Genomic DNA, 25,232 nt, shown 5'->3' with positions numbered 1-25,232 from the left:
TCGTGACACGAGATCTGTTCTCCAGCACGAAGTCGTATATGCTTGGCTACGCACATCCAGAGCTTCCGTCCCCAGAGCCGCTGCTGCGCCCAAGTTGTGAATGCAGGTGGTGTGCGGAACAAACAGTTCTCCCCCCTCCCCTGCCCCTGCAGCTCTCCCCCTCCCCTCCCCCTGCGGTGCAACATCAGCACTCACCACCCCCACGGCCGCTACCGGCACAGCTCTGCCCACCAGCTCTGGTCATTTACTCCTTACGATAGCCCTAAAAAGTAGGTACTATTATTGTCCCATTTCAGGGATGAGAAAATGGTGTGACAAGGCAAGGAACTCGCTCAAAAATGCCCTGCTAATAAGTGGGAAGTGAACCCAGGCAGTCAGGCTCTGGGGCCACATATGGTGGTTGGGAGAAGCACAGTGAACTCCAACCTCACCCTTAAAAACTCAGCCCAAGGATGCCTGTCCAATTTACCCTAAAGAAACCAAGGAGGAGGGAGGCAACTATTTAGCTGCAGGGACATTCGTGGATGTGTTGTTTACAATAGGAAGATACAAAACCAGCTACATGTTTGCTAAATACCCAACAGCTAAGTGTATTCTAGAACATTCATGGGACACCACGAAGTCATTAACACCAAAGTTCTATGTGGCACTTTCCGGTTTGAGGTCCTCCCGCCCTGGGATCTCCTGGCGTGCTCATGAAAATGCAGGTTCCTAAGTCTCACCCTGGACCTGATGAGTGGCAAAGCCTGGAAGGAGGGCCTGGCAGTCAGAATGTAAATTTCTTGCACGTGACTATTTCTGCATGGCAGCGTGTGAGAACGGCTGCTGAGGATGCCCATTTATTGCCACGGGAAGGAGTGAGCTCCATGAGAAGTTTTGTTCACTGCGGGGTCCTCAGTGCCTGGCACAGAGTAGGTGCTCAAGAAATATTCTGTGCCTGAACGAACCCCTTGATCAGCAAACTTTTGAAATGAATCTGTTTAGCGTGTCTACGTTGCTGAGCAGTCCATGTTCTTTGGGGGAGCAGGAACCGTGAGCGTCTCTTCATCCCCCTGTGCCCACGCAAAGCCAGCCCTGGGATGTGGTCTGCCAGCAAGTGAACAAGGGAGCAGTGCACGCTTATGCCCTTTTTAACATTTCTGAAATTAGAATGTGTCTTACAGCCTCACTCTGTCAGTGTTGCTTTCTGCCCCTTTCTTTAGCGGTACAAAAATGATGATGCATCTCTCAATTGATGGCATCTTAGATTTAATAGAAGATGGTAACTAACGGAGTCCATGATTCTGATTTAAAAAATTAAAATCAGATGCCGACATAGCTAACAGATTGCTGTGCACTCCCTTTCTTACGATTTGCAAAAATTAATCCAATGCCATCTGTTCTAAGCTTTTGGCTTCAGCCCCCAGTAGTTCTGGCCACCCAGCTCTTAGCTCCTGAGATATAAATTCAAGATCGGATGCAAATGGCAGGTGGCACCTGTCTTCACCTGGACGCTCCTGACAGCATCAGCTGGAGGGTTTTTCAACATCTTCCTTGGTGGCGCAGGATGTGCCAGAGGCCAGTGCTAGTTGGTTACTCCGCTGGCCTTGGATGTTCAGCCAGGAACGTGGTCTGTCCCCGACAGCTGTCAGTCCCGCTGTGACTTCCTGGCACTCGGAGAACCCGGACCTATTTCCTGTAACTAGTCCCATGGCTAGTAAGACAGTCGAGTGCCCTGTGTGAGTCATTCTCATCTGCAAAAGGGGACCTGGGGATGGGAATCTGACCCATTACCCAGGGTTGTTCTGAGAACCAAGTGAGATTCACCTGAAAATTCCCTAAAAAGCAGCAAGCTTTCTGTACAAGGTAATTAGTGACATTTAGGAAGCGACAATGCATAGATACAGAAATCTTCAGATTCTCAGACACACCACCCAAGCCCTCTGAGCCTTGGCCTCCTTGTGTTTACACTGGATCTAACTGGGTACGTCTTCATATTCGCCATGCAGGAGACCCAGCTCTCTGCAAAGCACAGGCCAGATCCTTGCGGGGGCAGGGGAGGGGGGCTATTCCCAGTGAAGTCCTCATAATAGCGCTAGGCTGGCTCACCTTGGTTCCATGGGTCATTTTAGTCCCCCAGACAACAAAGCGAACCAAGCTTGTACAACTCCAGAAGAGTTCTCTGGGCAGTAGTCCCCAGGCTGCAGCCATAGAAAACAGGGCAACAAGGTGGGCCCCCAGCTGTAGGCTGGCTCTGTCGCCCTTGGCCAGGTCACTCCTGCCCGCTCTGTCTCTGTCCCCCGACTGGAAAGCAAGGACAGGCTACCTCACAGGGATGCTACCTAAGAACAGGCTACCTCACAGGGATACTCGCAGGACTGCCAACAGACAGTGCCCCACAAACAGTATGTTCTCCAGGCATCCCAGTGGCCCCCCTGCATGTTCCAGCATCCCACCAGTGCTCACAAGTGCAATCACAAAGCACTGAAGGCCAAGAACCTTCCAGCGTAGGGACGGCAGTGGTGATGTCTGCCTGCCCACCTGTCCCCAGGTAGGGATCTCGGAGATGCCGCAGATGAGCACAAGGCCATGAAGGTTCACAGTGGGGAAGAAAGGCACCAGAGACTGGCTTCAGAAGCCCCTGGTGCATTCATCTGGTTACCCTGATGCGGGGCCCCGAGGGGGAGGTGGTGAGCAAATGTCTGTAGGTTAAATAAAGATTGGGAGTTTGGGGCCACAGGTGGGCTGTGACCAACGGAAAGTAGGTATGAGAACATTCTAGTAAGTCGGGGTGGAAGGGTGATCACCCCCACAGGGCCTTCCGGGCTCCCTGCCCCCAGACAGTAGCAGTCATCCTCTTATAGGAAGTCCATCTTTTTAGCTTGAAATGAAATCTGGTTTGAAAACTCCAAGCTGGAAGTGTGTGCCTCTCTCCATAGGGAAAAAAACTAGGCTGCTCAAAAGATCAATGAGACAGAAGAGAAAGTCCAAAATCAGATCCAAGGGTGGACAGGAATTTAACACGCATCAACGGGGAGAGACACCAGCTGGTCCACAACCAGGACTAGCTGTTTGGGAGCCAAAAGAACTGGATATCCACTTAGATCCCTACAGCGAAACAACTTACAGGTGGATTGCTAACTGAAATAAACACAAAGAAACCACAAAACAAAGAAATCTCCAAAACACAAATAGTAAAGGAGGCAAAAAAGTATAAGCAGCCACAGAAGGCACAAATGTTGAAGCTCTGCATAGGGAAAACATCGTGGCAAGAGCGTCAGACCACAGGCTGGGAGAAAATACTTGTGCCGTATCACAGACCACAGGCTAATATCCTTAATGGACTAAGAAGCTTTACAAATCAAAGTTGTTTTAAGCAACATGCCAATAGAAAAATTAGTATGAATAATGAAGAAGTGATTCCCCAAAGAAGAGGAAGCACGGGGCCAGGCTCACACAACAAGATGCTCAGCCTCATCGGTAACCAACGGAATGAGGACCAGAAGGAGAATCCTCACTTATCCCACTAGCAGAGATGTTCCATATTCATTGTTGGCAAGGTTCTGGGAAACTGCTATTCTCATTCACTCTCGGTGGGTACAAATTGGCACGACTTTTCTGGAGTGCTCTTTGACAATTTCTGTGAAAAATTTAAATATGGATCACTTTTGCCCACTAGCTTCACTTCTAGAATCTACCCTAAGGGAATGATCAGACAAGGGCATGGTCCAGAATAAAGGGAATGGTACAGAACTGGTTAAATCAAGCATGGGATGCCCACACCGTGGAGGCCGTGGGAAGATCTCGGCCATACCTGCTGCGTGGGAAGAGCCGGTCACAAGCAGTGAGATCCCCTTTCTCAGGAAAAAAACCCATGTGGATACATACACCTGCTGACATCACAGCCCTCACGAACAGGGTGAACCAAGAAAGCTATTTCCATGTGGAGGCAGGGGCAAGAGGCTTGGAATTCCTGGAAAGAGAAGGTTGTCTGCTCCCACCAAGGGCAGGGGAGATGGGAGAGGGTAGTTTTTGGGCCAAGAAAACAGAGGAAGAGATGAAGACGGGGAGAGGTGTAAGGCACACATCTGTTTGGAAATACACTGATGGGATTTTCAGGGTCCCCCAAAGCAATGCATAGTGGCTAGATGCTAAAAAAAACAAAAAACCAATTGCTTTCTTTCCTACATACCAGCAATAAGCAACCCATGCGTAAAACTGGAAGGTGATTCCATTTATAACCAAATCAAAAGAAGCTATGAAAAATAGCACAGAATGTTCAGGAGAGAGAAGAAAATGGCATTTCTTTATTAAGGATGCAGAAGAAAACTGAACTGAGCTAAAACCCCCAAATCAATGCCCCCTTCTTCTCCTGGGCCCTGGACCCCCCTCCTTCCCACCTTTCCCCAAACCTCCCCATTCTGTCCTCTCTCCGGGAGCGCCTCACCATCAGCTTATCATACTCAGGTCACTCCCATTAAAACAAAACAGAGCCTCCCCCGCCCCTGTGCCCAATCCCCCCAACCTCTGGCTCTCTCTGCTTGTCCACAGTCATTGAGGCTCCCTCCATCTGTTGTCTGCATGGCCTCCTCACCTCCCTGCAGTACGGCTTTAGCCCGTGCAGCTCTGCCGGCCTCCACTCACCTCCCCTGGCCTCCCCTGGCCTCCACTTACCTTCCTTGCACTCTTCAGACTTTCATTAACCTCCACTGACCTCCTCCTCCCCTACTCTGATCTCCACTAGCCCCATGCATCTCCCCTGACCTCCACTGGCCTTTACTCACCTCCCCTGACCTCCATGTTGCCAGATTGAGCCTGCATTTTGTAACCTAACTTATTTGACCATTAAGTGGACTTGGACACCACTGACCCCAGCCTTCCCGCCCGGACACACGCTTCCCCGATGATTATTGTCATATTTCGTCCATGACATCGTGTTCCTAGTTGCTCAGGATCACTGAACCCTCACCATGTGTAGGTACCATGCTAGAGCATCCCAGCCCCATCCTCTTAGTCGGTGCAACCCCAGCCCATTCTCTTCCCATGATGCAATGCCCCTGCAGGGGTTTGGTGGGAGGGTTCTATGGAAACGGAAGTCATCACAGAGGAGTGAAGCCCCTACTGGAGGCAGATGGAGCCTCCCCAAGTTTAGGATCGGGGCCTTGTACTCTCTCCAGTGACTGAACACAGCTCCATTACGTTGAATGCACGAAGGCAAGGGCTTTTAGCAACAGAACACAAAGGTCTAGGTTCCATTCAAAAGGTTCCCAGTGGAGTAGCTTTGAGGGGTAAGAGTGGAAGCAGGGAGGTCTGTGAGGGCATTATGCCATCCAGGCAAGAGGACGCACCCCCAGACTGGCCAGCTGACAATGCAGGGTCCTGGGAAGGAAAGGCGTGGGCCCTGGTAAGACAGCATCATGGCCATCAAACACTGAGGTCCTCTGTCATGTATACCCCCAGCACCCCTCAGACCTCACATCCTCACTTCCTTGGTCACTGGTCCCAGCCACACTGGCCTCCTGCTGCCCCTCAATCCACGAGACATGCTCCCACCACAGGGCCTTTGCACTTGCTACTTCTCTCCTGGGACCACCCTTCCCCCAAATGCTTGCATGACTTCCTCCCTCACTCCCTTCAGGCCTCTCCAGACCTCCCTTCACACAGTTCTAGATCTCAGCACACCTCCCATGTCATACATCTGTCTGTGTGTGTTCTCCTCCTCCCCCGCTAGCAGATAAGCTCTTGGAGGGCAGGGTCATGGTTTGTCGTGTTCACCGCTGTACCCCCAGCGCCTAGCACAGTGGATGGCACACAGTAGGTGCTCGGGGTCACTATTAGCACCTACTGGGTCCAACTCGTTCACATTCCACATGCCTAGGGAGCATGTGCTCCTAGAACCCCATGTGTGGGTGGGTCTCTCCCAGGCTCTGTGAAGACATCAGTCTGGTGGGGAAGATCGCCAGGAAGACAGAGGACGTCAGAGCTCTGACAGGGAATCCCACAGTCCTGTGGGGGCCCGGGGTTCAGGGAAGGTCACAGAGAAAGTAGCCCTGAGCTACCTGAGAATCAGCACCCACAAGAGCCAGCCGGGACGGGGGTCAGGACATGGGAGAGGAGGGGCTTCAATCAGAGCGCAGGGTTAAGGCCCAGAGGAGTAAGAAAAGGCGGCTCTTTGGAGGAACCACGTGTATTTTTCCGGATTTCTCCAGCCATTCGGCGGGAGGACACTCACTGACCCCGTCCTCCGTGCACGGCCCTGCAGACACTGGGAAGCTAGTGTCCAGACCAGCACACGCCAGCCTCGAGGGGCACAAGCAGACACTAGTCAAACATACCTACAACTGAGCAGATGACTGACCCCAGACAGGTGCTCTCAAAGAAAGGAAACTGGCCAATGGGAGGGTCAAACTGTCCCAGACCTCCCAGACATGGAGGTCCCCAGACTTTTTCTTTTTAAGATTTACTTATTTATTTGAGAGAGAGAGCACATGAGTGGGGGGTGGAGGGCAGAGGGAGAAAGAGAGAGAGAATCCTCAAGCAGACTCCCCACTGAGCACAGAGCCCGATGTGGGGCTCAGTCCCAGGACCCTGAGATCATGACCTGAGCCCAAATCAAGAGTCGGCCATTCAACCACCTGAGCCAGCCAGGCACCCCTCCGCAAAGACTTTGAGCAAGCAGTGATGCCAAGTAGACTTCTGAAGGAGGAGAACGGGCTGACCCAATGGAAAGGAATGGAACATTCCAGGCAGGGGAACTGGTGCACCAGGGGAAAGCAAGGAGTCCAGATGGTGGGGAGACGGTCAGGAAGGATCACTGGGAAGACGTGGGGATGCACGGGACACAGGGGCCCAGGGAACGGGCCGTGTTGGAGCGCCCCTCAAGTCATGTTTGCACAGCGGGCTACGTGGCGCCTCACTGCACATGCAGGCTGGGCCACATCTGGGATGGAGCAGGCTGGAACCATGTGGGATGCTGAGAGCTCAGTGGGATCGGGGGCGAGGTCAGGAGGGGGCTTGTGAGGGACACTACTGAACTCGGACCTTGTCTTACTGGAGGATGGCGGGAACCAGTCCCGGCCGCCAGTCCGACAAGTGACGTGACTCAGCTGCAGGAAGGGCCGCCACGGGGGTGGCAAGGCCAGGCCACCAGGGGCCAGGACACAGCCCAGCATCACAGCCGAGTCTGCTCCTGTACTGTCAGGTCAGCCAGGGCCTGGGAAACTGTGCGTCCACGTGAGCCTGACCCTGGCCTCCCCGGGTGAGGCCCCCGGGGAGCCGAGCGGCAGGAGTGGGTGCAAACAGACGTCTTCGCTCTTCTACACAATCCAGATGAGGCTTTACATTTTTTTAAGTCCCAGAATGCAGCTGTGATTGTACTTCACAGAACGGGCTGACTTGCACGAGGCAGTCATGGCACTGGGAAAGTACCATCTCGTCCCATCCATCCGCTCTTCCACGGCCACGGCCCCCTGCGAGGGATGCAGCATGACCACGTCATCTGCATCCCCATCGTAAAGGGGAGGAAACTGGCTCAGAGGGGCTGAGTGACTTGCCCAAGGTCACCCAGCCAGGAGCTAGGTGTGGGACCTGAGTGTGTCTGATTCCAAAACCTGTGTCCCTAACCATCAGCACCGCTCATGACCCGACAGGCCGGCAGATGCAGGCAGAGAGGAGTTTAAGGAGGGGGTCCAGGACTGCGCAAGGGCTGTGGGACAGCTGGGAGAACTGATGGACAGCCACGCAAAAGCAAGCCCAGGCCTTTTGCTCCCACAAAGCCCCTCGCTGCTGTGCCCTCCCACCACCAGCAAAGCAGGCTTATCGGTCCCAGCCAGGGCCAGCGGGCTTCCCGAGAAGCCTCACGGTGACCACATGAGGCCACGGCCTGGGGCATGAGAGATGCTGGAACATTCAGCTCTGCTGCCTCCTGATCAAATCCAGCTTCAGGCTCTGCAGGACTTTCAGTGGAAAGAAATGGCCGTGGTCCTGAGAGCTGGAGGCCTGGGCTCTGCAGAGTTCAGGGGCCGGGGTTCCCGGGACGCAGACTGCCATTAGCTTCCCATGTCTGCTCTAACAAATAAGCACAGACTTGGGGGCTTAAAACAACAGAAGGTAATCTCTCATGGCTCTGGAGGCCAAAAGCCCAAATCCAGATCATGGGGCAGAATGCATGCTGTCAGCAGGGCCTCACACCCCCCAAGAGGTTCTAGGGAAGAATCCCTCCTTGCCGCTTCCAGCTTCCGGTGGCTGTGGCATGACCTGGCTTGTGGAGCCCCGACCCCGTTTTCACACGGCCTTCTCTGTGTGTCGCATTTCCTGCCTCACCCTTCTAAGGACACTTGTTATTGGATTTAGGGCCCACACACATAAGTCAGGATAACTTCCTCCCCTCAAAATTCTTTTAACATCTTTTGCCATGTAAGGTAATAGTCACAGGTTCCAAGAATTAGGACGTGCCCATTTCTCTTGGGGGCCACCATTCGGCCACGACAAATACCACAGGTGGAAAGTAGCCGACAGGCGAGGTCTGCCTAGCAACCGCAGGGGGGCGCTGCAGCCTACATCAGAACAGCAGTGCAGCCTGGAGGCTCAAAGCTCAGGCTCTCGGCTCACCGTGCTAGCTGTGGGCCTTGGACAGGTTTCTCCCCGTGCCTCAGTTTCCTTGTCTGTAATAACAGTCTCTACCACTCAGGGCCTGGCAAACATTGCATGCAACAATCCACATCCAGCACTTCGAACAGCGCCTGGCACACAGACACGCACTCAAGGACGGCTGTTGTTTTTAGCATTCTCAGAATCCGTCTTACTCCAAACTCACTCCTCCTCCTCCCTGGGGCCCGGGCTCTGCAAAGAGCCACCCTCCAGTCAATCATCCGGGCCCGAGCCCTGCGAGTCCACCTACATGAGCCTCCCCCTCCCTCCCTCTTACACCTGACAGGCCCCAAGTCCTGCCAGGATTAGCTCCTTTGTCTCTCTGTCCCCACCGCCCTGCTCTGGCCTGGACCGGCCCAGCTCTCTGTCCCCGCACTCACTCTCGCCCCCACCTTCTCATCCTCCACCAGCTCCTATTTCGTCAGAGCTGATGGGACTCTGATGGCGGCTAACGGCAACAGTCCCCCAACTTATAGTTGTTATGACAGGTTAGGAAATGAATACAGGCAGCATAAAGAAGAGGGAAATACAACCCACGGCATGGGAGAAATGCATCCAATAAAGGGCCTACATCCAGACTAAAGACCTCTTAATTCAACAATGAAAAGACAAACAAGTTCATTTTAAAATCGGCAAAGGAAGACATCCAGATGGCCAACAGACACTTGAAAAGATGCTCAACATCACTCATCATCAGGAAAGTACAAATCCAAACCACAATAAGACATCACCTCACACCCGCCAAAATGGCTAAAATCAACAACACAAGAAACAACAGGTGTTGGCGAGGCAGGAGGAAGGGGAGAAAGGGGAACCCTCTTGCACTACTGATGGGAATGCAAACTGGTGCAGCCACTCTTGGAAACAGTACGGAGGTTCCTCAAGAAGTTAAAAACAGAACTACCCTATGATCCAGCAATCCCACTACTGGGTATTTACCCAAAGAAAACAAAAACACTAATTCATATATGTATATATATATATATGAAATCTGGGGTGTCCTTCTTAGCCACTGGCGAATAATAACCATCATTTATCAGATTCCCCAGACATGAGATGATCAGAATCACATCAGTGGTTCTCAGACTGCATGTATCAGAACCCCGGGGGGCGGCTGAGGAAGCTCACGGAGCCCAGGTCTTGCAGGCTCCAGGCGGTTCTCCCACCACCGGTGTCTGAGAGCTGCCGCCGTGACCACCCACACTAGCCGGACAGACGCACATACTCATGTTGAGAGGACCTCCTGGGTGTCGGGCACCATGCTACACTATTTCTCAAGCAACTCCTTGGAGCAAATTGTTTATTTTTCCCATCTCACAGAGAAGAGAGAGCTCGAGAGAGGGGAACAAAGCTGCCGAAGGGGCCACGGCCCAGCCGGGAGCAGCAGAAGCAGAGTCTCCATGTAGGTCTGACTGCAAAGACGCCTCGCCCGTCACGGGCAGGAAGGGGAGGCTCAGAACAAGGGGCCGCTCCCCAGGGCCTGGGTCTGGTGGCCCGGGGAGCTAAAGGGGCCAGCACTCGATGCGAGGGAGTCTCTCCCAGCCCCGTCGCCCACCAGGAACACCAAGAGAATCTATTCTTCGTGCCACGGCCTGGCTCCACCGAGCCGGAACCAGAACTCTCAGGGGGTGGGCCTGACTTAATATGATGCCGTCACCTCCCCGGGCACCTAGGCAACCAGGGGACAATGAATAACTCTGGAGCAGTGGGTCTCACGTGAGAATCATCTGGAAACTGAGAATTCCCAATGCCTAGGCTCGGCTCAGTCCCACCGACTCAGGACCCCAACGCGCAGGCCAGGTCTCGGTGGTTTCTAAGTTGATTCCAATGTGCAGTCAAAGCAGAAAGATCTGGCTCAGGGCCCCGTGTGCTCCAGCGTGGTCTCCAGGCCAGGCGAGCTGGCATCCCCAGCAAGCTGGCTAGAATTGCAAGATTTCGGGTCCACCCGAGGCCTACTAAACCCCAAACTCTGAGGTGGGACCCAGCAGTCTGCGTTCGCCAGCCCTCCGCGTGATGCTGATGCCACCGTGAGTGTGCGAACCTCTCGCCGAGAGCCTGGCTACTGGAAGTGGGGCCACAGACCAGCCATGTCAGCGTCACCAGGCTCTTGTGAAAGGTACAGTCCCAGGCCCCACCCAAACCCACAGATCCAGAACCTGCAGTTTAAACAAGGTCCCCAGGGGATTCAGGCACACACGTGTGCATGCATGCGTGTGCACACACACACACACTGAGTGAGAAGCGCCCCTCCTCCCTCCCCCCTCTCCACCTCCACTCTTAAATTAGAACCCCTCACCTCACCAGGAGTGAGGCCCACGTCCCGCGTAAAGGTGATGCCACGTTGCTGGCAGGCCACTGAGTAATAAGACCAGAGTCCCGCGAGCCTGGGTCCAAGCTGACTCGGTCACTGAGGACAGGACTGGTGGCAGCTTAGGGCAGCAGTTCTCAACCTGACAACCAGCCTACGGGTGCCTCACATTCTCCTTAACCGGCCCCTCCCCAGCAACGCAGATCGCATGGGCTGGGGGCCCTGAATGTGCATTTCCACCCAGTGCCCGGGTGACGGAATGCTCAGTGCTGGGATCACACTTGGGTAAACCTGGTTTAGTATTCAAAAGCTAGTCTATCAGGCTTTTAAGCCTCCTCTGGCTGGCACCGTGTGGCCCTGTGACTCAGGCATCTCACCTGGAAAATGGGCCGTGGTGGTTCTAAATCATAGGTTGTTGTGAGGGAGCAACAGATGTGGAGAGCTAAAGTGATGAGTGATAAGAATGCCCACTATGTGCCTGGAATTTCCAGGTTTAGTTCAGCCACCCCTCCCACCACCATCCCTGTGTCCACAGTCACCACCACCATCTCCACCATCATCTCCACCGCCACCATCTCCACCATCATCTCCACCACCATCTCCATCACCATCTCCACCACCATCTCCACCACCATCTCCACCACCACCATCTCCACCACCATCTCCACCACCACCATCTCCACCACCATCTCCACCACCACCATCTCCACCGCCACCATCTCCACCACCATCTCCACCACCACCTCCACCACCAGATATTCACAATATAGTCCCAGCAGCAAAGAACGCCAGTTTGGGTGGAAAGGCAGACAAGAAAGGCAAAGAGAAGGACAGAGAGCCAACTGTCATATCCTGCTTCAATTTGCATCAGCATTTGCTCAGAACCTAATGTCAAGGGCTGAAGTGCAAAATAGTGACTGGTGTGGGAAGACCAGTGTGTGTGTTCTGAATACCCATGATTCAACCTCAAAAATCACCTAGGCCAGGTGTGCCCTGAGGGCATGACTATGCACCTGTCATCTCCAAACTCTCCAGGGCCTGGCACAGAATCAGGGGAACCAACAAGCCCTGATTTCCAAAGCCACCTTCCCACTCTGTTTATGCCTCCATTCAATGGGAAAGTACTGGATTCAAAAGTGAAGTGGATATTTCCACAAAGCTATGTAGACATTATTGATATTTACACTAATAATCAACAACTAACAGAAAAAGCAGAATGTCTCTCACTTCTCCATAATTTCCCCAATGACACTGACCACTCTCCCAGAAGGCAGGCCACACGGCGCCACGCGGGGATTCCCAGCCCTGCTCGCTCCCTAGGATGTAAGTCCTTCGAAACCATGGTCCATGCTCTAATGTCTACAATCCCACCATCAGATCAGTGGGCCCCTCTGGCCTGAAATGGGGGGTGAGCCCGGGACGGCTGCTCAGAGCAAGGGATGCTTTTCTCGACACTGCCTGAGCACGTTGACTGAGAATCTTGCTCAGTTCTCCACCCCCATTCAACTTTCCACTTCCTCAAGCTGGCAGTGACCCCGTCCTTGGCATCCATCAGACAAGCTGCAGATAGCATTAATAGATCCCAGCTGCAGAAAACAGCACCTCTAATGAGGAAGGACTCGGGATCATGAAAGATAAAGAGACCCAGGCCAGGCCCACATCTGAATCCTGTGCTGCTCCAGCCCTGGCCTGGGCTTCTTCCTGTTGCCCCCAAGACCCCCCAGCAAACCAGGCTGTACTGAGCCCTGGGGAGAAGAGAGGACCCAGCCCCGGCCCAGCCCTTGGGTAGCTCATGGCCACCCCATCAGCCCAACCCATGTAGGGCATTAGTGCCAAGAGAGAATCAGCCAGGGCATGGGAGCCCCGGGGAGGCAGTGTCCACATTCCCTAAAGTGACTTTCTGTCCCCAGACACCCAGGGCCCTGGGACTCTCTTCCCCAGGGGCCAGGAGGAACGTTTTGAATGAGAAAGCTTCTTGTAAGGGCGCCTGGGTGGCTCAGTCTTAAGCATCTGCCTTCGGCTCAGGTCATGGTCCCAGGGTCCTGGGATCGAGCCCCGAATCGGGCTCCTTGCTCAGCGGGAAGCCTGCTTCTCCCTCTCCCACTCCCCCTGCTTGTGTTCCTTCTCTCTCTGTGTCTCTGTCAAATAAATAAATAAAATCTTTAAAAAAAAAAAAAAAGAAAGTTTTTTGTACCTGCAAGGCTCTGCTCACGAGACCTCCCTGCTCGGGATGCCTCCCGTGCCCATTTGTTCCCTCCACAAACACTGACTGTGCATCTTCTGGGCTCCCAGCTCAAGTACAGACCGTGAAACAGTAACAGCTGCCATCGTGTTACCCAAGACCTGGCAGGGGAGGTGGCTCGGATTCGGATGACTGCAAAGGATGACGTCAGCACAGAGAGCCTGGGGGGCTTCCTGGAGGAGATGACCCCCAAGCTGCATCCTCAAGGAGAAGTAGGAAGCTGGCTAACCAGGTTAACAAAGGATAAAAATGATAAGACGTTAAACCCTACTGGATGTCCATGCATGTTCGTATGTGTTCCAGAGGATTCCACCTACCACTGGCTACCACTCGCCCCCCCAGTGGATGGAGAAAACGAGGGTCTCTTAATTTCTGCACTCTCTTCTCTGTTTGAGTAATTACAACAACAAATACGACCTCAGCCATTTTAGAAGGCAATAAAAAAAAAAAAAAACTTAAGAGGGGAGAAATGAATATTTGAAGGAAAATTGATCCCAAAGCAAAGATTCTAAAAATGTAATGATTTCTCTATAGAGGGGGGGATGCATCTTGTCAAAAGCCTCTGCCACTATTTCAAAACTGGACCCCAAGAGGCTGCTCAGAATTGAACTCTGGGGCAGGCACTTCTCTCGGCCTCAAGCTGACTGAGACGAGGATGGGGTGTGGAGCACAGGACCGACAGGTGGACCCCGTGATCCTCAAGACACCTCCCCACTCAGCAGCACTTTTTCAAATGTTTTATTTTTGCAAAGTTGCAGAACTACAGAAAAATTCCACGAATAGTGCAATGAACTCCTTATACCTCCATCTAAACTCGCTGATTGTTCACATTTTTCCACATCTGCTTTATCTACCGATAAAGAGTACGTTTCCGTCTATTTTTATCAACAATTGAAAGCAAACTGCGGACGTCACAGCCTAAATGCTGTGGCTTTTATCTCTTTAGACCAAGGACATTATGAAATCACAACACAATTAGCGAACCCAGGAAATGTTATCATTGATACGTTTCATATTCAAATGTCAGCAGTTGTCACAATAATGTCTCTGTAGCAAAACGATGATTTTTCTTGACCCACGCCTCAGAGCACTTATTAAAAGCAACTGTTTGCAGGATGCAGCCATGTCTGTCAGAGTACTCTGGACCACAGACAAACTTCCCCAAATTAATCAAGTAGAAAAGCAAAATATAATGATAACCAAGAATAATAAGCATCATCAGGTAAAGAATAATCTTTGACAATAGGGCACAGCAGCTGGAAGGGACTCTGAGCGCAGAGAGAGAGGATGACAAATCTTCAGCTCATGCCAGCTCTGGTCTTTGGCTCCTGGCCTAAGAAAACACAAGCCACATGCCCTGCAGCCTGACTGTGGAGTCCCCTCTGTCCTTGGGAACTGGCAGAGTGGACCAGTCAGGCCACAGTGCAGAAAAGCAGGGGACCTGAGCTCACAGCCCTCAACCTCCTGAGTCACTCTGGAGAAGTCACACAGCTGCCATGGGCCTCCCCGAGGGCCCTTGGAGCAATTACAGTGGGCGCCCAGCCTACACACAGGCTCTCTGGACGTAAAGTCCCCTCCCCTTCTGGCCCATTCTGACCCCTCGGCACTCCCAACTAGACCATGACACCCATCTCCCTGCTGAGGACTGGTTTCTTCTGCTTCCCTCCACAGTGTGCTCCCCACTGGCCACCCCCTCACCCTCTCCCACCCCATGCAGCCCCCCAACCACCCTCTCATCCATGGTCACCCTGAGCCATGCAGAGTTCTCATTCAGGGTCCCTTGATCCTGGCCATTACTACTTCTCTAAGAATTAGAAAGCAGTAAAATATATTCACAGACCCTCCGCTCCCCAGTGCCCTTGGCGTGAAAACCACACTCCTGGGCCTGAATGAGGCCCTTCCTCATCTGGTCCCCACCTTCCCTTACCACCGATCCACTCCAACTCTCCCCACCCACCAAACCAACCGTCCGAGAGCAGCAACCCTGGCAGGTGGGTGAATTCTCTAGGGGACCGTTGAGGCCACGGAGGTTCAGAGAGGTTGAGGAACTTGCACAAGGTCACTCAGTTCAGGAGTGACAGACCAGGGCACAAATGAGTGAACTGCCTTCATTCTACATAAAAAGCAAAACATTTTATTCACGGTGCCTCTGGACAAGGCTGGAAAGAACCCTGACAGTAGTTGGAAGGGTGATGAGAATACAAATGAATGCCATTTTCTTGTTCTTTTCACAAGACGTTCATCATTTCATAGAGTTTTATGTTCACAATGAGAAACTATTAATGACTAGAAATCAGCAGATATCAGTGATAAAGAGTCCCACAAGCATTTCACATTGCAGATACACTACGTACAGGTGATAAAGCTGGTGGCCTGATTTGAGCTGAGGACTCACCCAGCGTGGCTGGCACCGGGCGGGATTTCCCACCCGGCTCTGCCCAGGCAGAGGGACGCTGCCCTAGACAACACCTGCCCCATGCCGGCCAATCCTTGGCTGTCTCTGAACCTGGAAAAGACTTTGGATTCAGGGCTCAGACTTCTTCTCTCCAATTAAAGCAATAGATGCTTCACAAGTCCCTTTAAAGAGGTTCAAAGGATAAGCATGTATTTACTTAATGATCATGTTGAATCCCACCAAGGTCCCTGTCCTCTCTGCACCTGTTTCCTCATCCATGTAAGAGATAGAAATACTGACATCCGGGGGCCGGAACTGACATTCCTAATAGTGGTGAGGTACTCTGTTCCACAAACAATAAACGGCATCGTTACCATTTCTTGAGAACCTATTAAGCTCCAGATACTTTCCCATGCACTAAAGATACAGAGATGAACAAGGCAGTTCTGCCCTGGGGGTGAATGGATGTCTAGTGGAAAGAAGAATTATAAATCCCTTCAGGGCTTGAACTTGACCTTGAGCATAGCAGGGAGCCATGGAGAGGTTTCTGCCAGGGAGGGAAAGGTTGGACACCTGTGCATTTCAGACCAGTTGCTCAGGGTCCACACCGAGGGCTGCCTGGAGGGGACCTCCTGGGGGTAGAGACAGGGCCGAAGCTGTGTCTTCATCTGGTGAAGGAGACCAGGCCAGAGGCAAGCCACGGATAAGGACCCACACGGGACTTACAGCCCAAGTGCAAGGGACAGGGAAGAATTCCTAAAGCTTGAGTTAAGCTGTGTTATACATTTTGATCTATTTTTGAATCTCTCCAAACACTTGCCAAGCTCCTTATCACTCCTAGCTGCTGGGCTGTTTTACTGCAGGAACGAGAAGCACTGTGCCACGTGACCCTGACCCACCTGGAATGGGGCAGCGGGGCCAAGGAGAATAAAGGCTGGGAGAGACTACCTCCACATTTACAAAGGGGGAAACAGAGGCTCTCAGAGGTGGACTGATGGACTGACGTTTCCACTGAACATGCAAGACCAGGGATTTGAACACAGATCTGTCAGGTTCCAGGGCTGGCTTTGTGGTATCCCCTACAGGGTGAACCTCCTATCAGCATCCACAGTCTGGTGGCCAGAAGGAGTCAGAGCCTGTCAAAATGGTGGGCAGGGCAAAGTCCTTGCTGTCATGAACAGTGACCCCCGCCTGGACACCCACTGGCACCCTGAAACCACAAGGGGAACTTGGGGAGGGAGAGGGTGTCAGCAGTCAGACGCCAGGCTCCCTAAAGTGAAAAATATTTAGCAAACATTGATGTAGAGAAGAAGTGAGCTCCAGACTTGGAAGGGACATGTTAAAAGGCCATCTGGTGCCATTTCCCCATTGTACAGATGGGACGGAGAGCTGAGAGGACGGTGTGTCTAATCCACATGCACACAGGGCAGCAGCATTGGAACCCCAACCCCTCTTACCCTGGTGTCATACTCAGCTTAGTGAAGGTTTATAAGCCACACCACCACCTGCTCCAGGAAGCCCTCCATGATCACCAGGATCCCTCCCCTGAAGGCCCGGGCCTCCCCAGGAAGCCTGTCGGTCAGATCCAGAATTGAGTCCTGGCTCCATCCCTTACTGCCTGTGGGACCTACATCAAGTCATGTCACCTGAGCTGAGGTTGTCCTGCCTCCTGAGGCTGTGGCACAGATTAAGTGAATTAAGGCAACCCCTTCCCGGGACTGACCCGCGGACCGACCCAGGACACGATAATGGCCGCATCTCTCCAAAATCAACGCCACCACCCACGTCGGGGTCACCAACCCCCTGGCGGCCTGGGAAGCACCTGATTCCATCGTGCCTCCGAGCCTCTCCTCCCCACCCCTGCCAGGCCGGGCCCCAGGGTGCCGAAGCCACCCCTCACCGCCCCGCCCACTTCTGGTCCTGCCCCACTTCCAGGCAGTCACGCTGACTCCTCCCCTTCCACTTCATGCCCCGCCCCCTTTCCCCGGGGATGAAGAAACCACCACCGAGGAACCCAGTAGTGGGGAAGCCTTCAGAATGGACTGTGGTGTTTATTTATTTATTTATTTTAAGATCTTTTATTTATTTGCGAGAAAGAGAATGAGAGAAAGAGAGTATGAGAGGGGGGAGGGTCAGAGGGAGAAGCAGACTCCCCGCTCAGCGGGGAGCCCAGTGCAGGACTCGATCCTGGGACTCCAGGATCATGAGCTGGGGCGAAGGCAGAGTCACATAACCACCTGAGCCACCCAGGCATCCCTGGACTGTGGTGTTTAAAAAGAAGGCCGGGTTACCAAGTTGGTACAGTGAGGCCTGGTAAAATACGAAATTTGCACACAAAAGTGCAGGAAGAAAAATAGACCAGAGGGTGCTTCTCAAACACGTTTTGCTTTTTTCGTGCAATGAAATCTTGTGGGGGCTGGGGGGTCCACACGGAGCTGCTGCTTCTGGAACAACCCGCTGCCCAAACCTGACCCCCAGGCTGCCCTCCCTGAACCAGCCCGCAACCACCCCCCGTGTGTGGGTGAGTGCAAGTTCTCGTCCTGAGGCCCCAGGCTCCCCTACTCTGACCACTAAACGGCTCTGCCACCTCCACCACCTGCGAGGGCCTGGTTTCCTCCCGGCCTCCTGCACGGTGCTTGAGAGGAACATAAAGCACCCGCCTGGGGGGTACTCGATACAAGCAACGGCGGAGAGGCCCATTGCACGCACCGGGCCAGGCAGCAGCCCAACGTGAGCCCTGCCCCATCCCCCACCACCTGCTCCCTGGCATCCCAGAGACCCTCCCAAGTGCCACCGATGGGACAATACTGCAAAGCCACAAACCCACAGGACACCAGGCCCCTCTCACCCTCAGACACAGGCGTCTCCCAGACAGTGACCCTGCCCATTCTGCCAGGCAGAGAGCGAAGGCAAGGAAGTAGCCCAAGGGCAGCCCCAAGTCAGGCTCCTGGCCCTGGGCCCAAAAGCTGCAGCCAAACCAAGAGCTGCCATTTCTAAAAGCCTGCTCTCGGCCAGGCAATGTGCGGGGCATACCCATCTCAACCCATCCTCAAAACCTGTAAAACACAGAACAGTGCCATCCTCATTTGACAGATAAGGAACACCTTTGAAAGAAGTGAAGTCACTTGCCCATTGTTCACAGCTTATCAGTCAGGACTCGAACCCAGGTCCGTCTGACCCTAAGGCCACTTCCCAGCTGCCCGAGGAACTGTGTCAGTTTGTTTTCTATGCTCAGGACTTAGCAGCGTGCCAGGCACACTCCCAGAAGGCACCCAAGCACATTTTTAGGGAGGAACAGCAAGGCTCACTGTGCCATCACCCTCCCAGAACAAAGCATATTGATAGCAAATTAAATACCACTGAATTAGCCTCAACACTTCCATAAAGCAATAGTTTCAAAATATTCCAATTCATTAAAAGCTTCCAATATCAATAAAAAACCACCTACTTCAATTTCCCACCAAACACTCCCACAAACACAAACAATTTCTGATAAAATGGCTACTCACATTCAAAACCCACATCAGAAAACTCCCGTCAAATAGAGGGTTGGGAGTTGTTATCAACATTCACAAGAACGTGAGAAAACTTCCTCCTGAACATTCTGTGCCTGTGGAGTTTTCTTTAGCCCTTCACTGTAAAATCTTACAGATGCTGAACAGGAGGGAAAATCTGAGGTGGGGACAAGCAACGGCAACTGATACTTGGGCTGCAAGAAAAGGAAAGCATCCTGGCGAGACCCACATCCTCTCCCGTCAGACACAATGCCATATAACTCAACCAACATGCACCAAGTAATCATAACCACGGTCCCCACTCACACCGCCGTCCCTGTGTGCTACAAAGTGTTCCAAACTTTCCCAGGTATCTATTACTCCACAGCCCTAAGACACGGGTATTATTAGGGTCCCCATTTTAGTGTCCCAGCAGGAAGGGGTAGGTAACTTGGCCAAGGGGACCCAGCTAGCAAATAGGGGTGTGAGCAGGTGGTCTGGCTCCAGTGTCCATGTCCTTACCTGCTCTTCTATGTAGCTCCCGGCGACAGGTGTTACACCAGGACCTGAGCGTAGAGCCCCAAGGGTGGCTGGGACACTGCCTCACCCAAAGGAAGGTCAAAGTGACTACATTTATTGAGCAGCCAGCTAAGCCCCAGCAGTTGTGCACACCTGGGAGGGGAGAAGGCTGCCAGCCCCTGGGCGGCCACCAGGCATCAGGTGCTTTACACACATAATCCCAGGGCTCACAAGGTCCCGGAGAGACATGTGTTAGTCTCATCTCACGAGGACAAAATATCAGCTTAAAGCGAGTAAAGGATTCGCTCAAGTCCCTACCTTTGCTCTTTCAACTGCTACTTGCTGGCTCTTGGCAAACTCCCTGCTCCATTTTAGAATCTCCTCTTTATTGATGGGCAAAGTCCCCTGTGAAGAAGTCCCAGAAAAGGCCCCAGCTGTCAGGTGGTTTCTGTCCCGCCTCTGCTGAAATGAGTCACCAGGCTGACAAGTAATCACACCGCCAAGAACAGGCAGGGGCAGCCAGTGACTTTCAAGGAAACGTCGTTTGTGGTTTCCACATCCTTTCTACACCAGCCACTCAGTGTGCCTAGGGCACTCTTCAACAAACACCGACCGAGCACCTGCTGTGTGCACAAAGCTAGGGCGGAGTGGCCACAGAGCCTGTGTCCTAGCTCCTCTCAAGCAGGTGACTCTAGAAGTGATGGGGCTAGGGTGGGGCTGAGTCAGGTAGGGAGAGACCAGGGCCTCCAAGAGGGACATAATTACAGAGCTGGGGTGCTTGGCCCAAGATGTGCTTACCGCCAGGCTACTCCCTGCCAGGTTAGAACCAGCTGAGCCAGGGAGGAGGATGGTCAACAATGACCTCATCAGGTGTAGACATTTGCTGGCCCCGGGCTGGGCACGGAAGCCTCAGACATGACTCCCATGTGGGTCCTGAGCTGCAGCCGGTGAGCAAGAAAGACTATGAAAGAGGACAGCCCCACAGTGTGGTCAGGGTGGTGACAGAGAGATGTGCAGGGCCCGGGGGCGGGGGGGTGGGGGCAAGCACCCAAGGAGATGAGCCTGAGGCACCTAGAGAGGCAGCAGAAAGGCAGTGCTAGGAAGAGGGCACAGAAGCCCAGGGTCAGGAGGAAGGAAGGGAGCCTGGCAAGTTCAAGGAAGGCACAGGGTTCGCTAGGGAGGGGTCAGTGTCGCAGAGGGTATGTTTGTGTCCCACCCAAATTCCTGTGTTGAAACCCGAATCCCCAGTGTGATCTTATTTGGAGATGGGGCCTTCAGGGGAGTGATTAGAGTGAGATGAGGTCATGAGGGTACGGCCCTCAAGGTGGGGTTAGTGCCCTTATAAGACACAAAAGAGCTGGCTTTCTCCCTCTCCTGCCCCCTCAGGAGCACACAGTAAGTAGGCAGGAAGAGAGCTCACGTCGAAATCGGCCTGATCTTGGACTTCTCAGCCTCCAGAACAATGAGAAATACACTTTCAGCGTTTCGGCCCCCCAGTCTATGGTGTTTTTGTGATGGCAGCCTGAGCTAAGACAGTCGGAAAAGCAAGAGCATCAGGAGACGTCACAGATGTGATGACAAGGAGGGTAGGCTTCATCCTGGGCCCCAGGGAACACGTTATGCAGAGGAGTGACATAGCCAGGTGTAATTTCAGGAAAAGATCACCCTTTCTTGGTATGACTGCTATTCTTCCCAAACACCCAATAACTCAAGAGCCGTAATGCAGAAGGAGTGGGCGGACAGGACCTGCAGCCCTCCTAGGAGGACATGGGACCCTCAGGATCTGTCCACAGACTCAAGGTGAGGCAAGGGCTGGCCCTCATGGGGCTCTTCTTCCCACGTAGCTCAGCTCCGTTAGTGATGGTCCTGGAGGCTCCGGATTCCCAGGCCCCAGACTGAGCAACGTGGGACTCTTGGGAGTTTGAGACCCCACAAAGAACCAAACATGGTACCGACGGGTGGATGACAACAAATGGGCACAGGTGCCTGGGAAGGGATGGCGGCCAATGTCTGAAACAGAGCAGAACCATCAGCATGTCGGGGGCCTGGGAGGTGACACTGAGGATCTGGATTGCACACCCCATTCCAGGGAGCCCTGGTACTCCCTGAAGATGCTTGGGGGTCAGGGATCTACAGCAACAAATGTTTGATTCTATCTTTTCAGGTGTAATCATTTTAAACTACACAGATAGCATACGAACTCAAATGAGCTGCACACCAAATGTTAACCCTCTGCAGACCCCACTGCATGGACCTGAGCTGCCAGGTGAATACCCAGCTTTGCGAAGCCTCTCTCATCACCTCCATTACAGGGCATCCTGAGATCGCAAGCCAAGTGACCGATCAAACCCTTACCAATTGCAAGTATGGTATTCAAGGATTCGCAAAACACAGACTATTTCCGCAACCACAACAAAAGCTTGGCAACACTGAGGATGCCACGGCTGTTAAGACCACAACTATCACTCCCAATTTTTCATTTTGGAAGTTACATTCATCAAAGTGACCTTGCTGTTCTCACACACTGACCTTATAGTAAGTGTTATGAATTTAAGCTCATAAAATACATGCAATAATAAACCATCATTTCCCTCTTTTTTATATTCAGGTATATTATGGTATAGCTGTTAAATTAAAAAATTTTTTTTCATTTTACAGATGGGTAAACAAGTCCAGAGAGAGGTAAGGCTAGTGCGTTGTTCAGTGATTATCTGTGATCATCATCCCTGCTCACTGCACTTCGAGAGAGCAAAGACCAAGTGCCCAGCACCCAGCAGGCCCTCCACACACACCCTGGGGAAGAAGGACCACTGCAAGGTGTTACAGCCGTAGGTGGGCAGGACATGAACCTGAGCCTGGGACTCCTGGCTCAGGGCTGGTTTTTACACTCTGCCACTTTCCCTCTTTCCTAGAAATGAGGTGACAGCCCACATCCATCACAAAGAGGGAGAGAATACCGTAGAGCAAGGCCAGGACATCTTCCTTCTTCCAAAGGAAACCACTAGAAGCCAAGCACCCTTCACCCTGAGCACCAACATGGGACGTGTGCATATTGGACAGAGAGCTGCCCTCTAGGAACTGCCCTTAAGAAGCAAGGGTCTCCGCGCTCAGCTGTAGATTCAGGACAGCAGGGGTGATTCCTGCCTGCTGGAGGGAACCAGCCAGTTAACTATCTCAGTGACGACCCAAAAGACAGACTGTGTAACAAGGGATAAGTGGGGACCAGCCCTGCCTTCCCTGGTTCTGACTGGAGGGAGTATCAGAATTTTCCAGAGTTTGTTAAAAGCCAGGCTGCCAGGCTCCAACCCAGTGTTTCTGATCCAGTAGCTCAGGCTGGAGCCTGAGAAGGTGCCTTTCTAAAATGCCCCCAGGGTATGCTGATGCTGCTGGTCCTGGACCCCACTTGGAGAACCATTGCTCTGGTCAGTTGCTTACACGCTCTCCTCATTGTGGCTCGCTGAGGCAGATGTTCATGGAAGGTAGGAAGGGCAGGATGCAAACTTAGGAGTGGGGTGGGGGTGGGGAAGGCAGAGGAATGGGCATTCCAGGAAGTGGGGCAGCATGAGCAAATGCAAGGAAGCTAGAAACAGTGGGTGGGGAAGTCAGTAGCTCAGTCTGGCCAGGAAGTAAAGGTGAGAGTTGGGGTGATGGAGGATGAAATGGGAAGGACAAGTGGAGGTCTTGGATGTCGGACTGACAAGAGAGGAGTTGAGCATCAGCTACAGGCCAGGCACTGTTTGCTGGTATTGCCTCCTAAGGTCATTGCCTTGTGGTCAGAAAGTATACTTTGCATTATTTCTACCCTTTTTAATGTATTGAGGTTGTTTCATGGCTGAGCATATCTGTCCTAGAGAACAATCCGTGTACAATTGAGAATACGTATCCTGATGTTGTTGGTAGGTCTAGTTGGTTTACATTGTTGCTCAAGTTTTCTATTTCCTTGTTGATCTTCTACCCAGTTGTTCTATCCATTATTGAAAGTGGAGTATTTAAGTACCCACTATGTATTACTGAATTATGTGTCTCTCCCCTCATTTCGGTCAGTTTTTGTTTCACGGATTTTGACGCTCCTGTCAGGTGCATATGCTTTTATGACTGTTTGTATCTTCCTGATGGATTGACCCATTGATCCTCATAAAATGTCCCTCTTTATCTCCATTTTTTAAGTCTCTCTTATATAGTACCAGTCCAGCCACTCCAGTTTTCTTGTGGTTTTGCTCTTTGCATGATATATCTTTTTCCAACCTCTTACCTTCAAACTATTTTATCTTTGAATCCAAAGATGTGTGTCTCCTGTGGACAGCATAGAGTTAGATCATTTTTCGTACGTTCTGATAATCTTTGCCTTTTGATTGGATTGTTTAACCCATTCACATTTAATGTTACTATTTGTATAGCTAAGTTCATGTCTGCCATTTTACTGATTGTTTTCTATGTGTCTCGTGTCTTTTTGGTTCCTCTGCTCCTCCTTTACTGCGTTCTTTTGCATTAAATGAATCAGGCACGGGCGCCTGGGTGGCTCAGTTGGTTAAGCGACTGCCTTCGGCTCAGGTCATGATCCTGGAGTCCCGGGATCGAGTCCCGCATCGGGCTCCCTGCTCGGCAGGGAGTCTGCTTCTCCCTCTGGCCCTCCCCCCTCTCATGTGCTGTCTCTCTCATTCTCTCTCTCTCAAATAAATAAATAAAATCTTTTAAAAAAAAATAAATAAAAAATAAATGAATCAGACACAGTTTGGCATAAAAAGTAGAGCAAGAACTTCAAAAGGCTAATTATTTTGAATCCAGGTAGCAAAATTACCTCTCTGACAATTTTTAGTTTCTGAAATGGCTTGTTTTCTTCCTTTCTTTCCCTCTTTCTTTTCCTTCCTTCCTTCCTTTTTTTAAGAGATAGAGTACTTGCAAGCAGGAGGGGAAGGGACAGAGGGAGAGGGAGAGAGAATCTTAAGTAAGCTTCACGTCCAGCATGGAGCCCAATGCAGGACTCAATCTCATGACCCTGAGATCATGACCTGAGCTGAAGTCAATAGCTGAACACTTAACTGACTGAGCCACCCAGGCACCCCTGGCTGGTTTTCAAATCAATCATGATTTTTTTCCCTCTAGTTCCAGCAAACAGGAGCACATCAATTATGTGTCCAATAGTCATGGGACACCATCTAAAGAAATGTCTACTACCAGCTTCCTGGGTTGGAGGATTTAAAGATACAACTTGACCTACCCACCAGGAGGGATGGGGCCATTCACAATGTGGGAATCACCTTCATGACATGGAGCAACTAAAGTGTGGTGAGAGCTCAGTGCTTCAACCCAAAGTGAGAAGGGGTAGTTGGAATTTACAACAAAGTCCACAGTATGGGTATTTTCAAATGCATGGCACTGCTCTTGCAGACCTGGCACAGACACTAACGAGGCTCTGATGAACAGAGGGCCCTTGTGTACCTGTCACAATGGACAGTTAAGACCCCATCCCAAACTGATCCCTGCCTGAGTGACTTATGCCCCCAACTTCCTGGTCACTTGACCTCTTAGTTTCCCTACTAAGCCCTCTGGTTCATCAACAAACATGAAGGGAAGCTACAACTCAGGACCTTGTGAACTGCGCAATCTCAAATTCACAATCTATGTTGTCAACACCTGAGGTCTATG

General features: G+C 52.1%; 1 protein-coding gene across 3 annotated transcripts in view; it reads right to left on the bottom strand.

The window, feature by feature from the left end:
- JAKMIP1 (janus kinase and microtubule interacting protein 1) overlaps positions 1-25,232 on the bottom strand; it is a 126,981-nt gene that overhangs the window by 90,680 nt on the left and 11,069 nt on the right. Inside the window, exon 1 of one of the 3 annotated variants that reach the window (XM_078068376.1) lies at positions 19,905-19,993. The exons of the other annotated variants lie outside the window; for them this stretch is intronic. The gene's annotated coding sequence lies outside the window, so the exon portion shown is untranslated. Of the gene's footprint in view, positions 1-19,904; positions 19,994-25,232 lie in introns of those variants that run through there. 3 annotated transcript variants of the gene reach the window in all.

Source organism: Halichoerus grypus, chromosome 3 (genome assembly GCF_964656455.1).
Source record: "Halichoerus grypus chromosome 3, mHalGry1.hap1.1, whole genome shotgun sequence".
NCBI lineage: Eukaryota > Metazoa > Chordata > Mammalia > Carnivora > Phocidae > Halichoerus > Halichoerus grypus.
The sequence above is the reverse complement of the archived record's forward strand: the minus strand, read 5'-3'. Positions and strand labels throughout refer to the sequence as shown.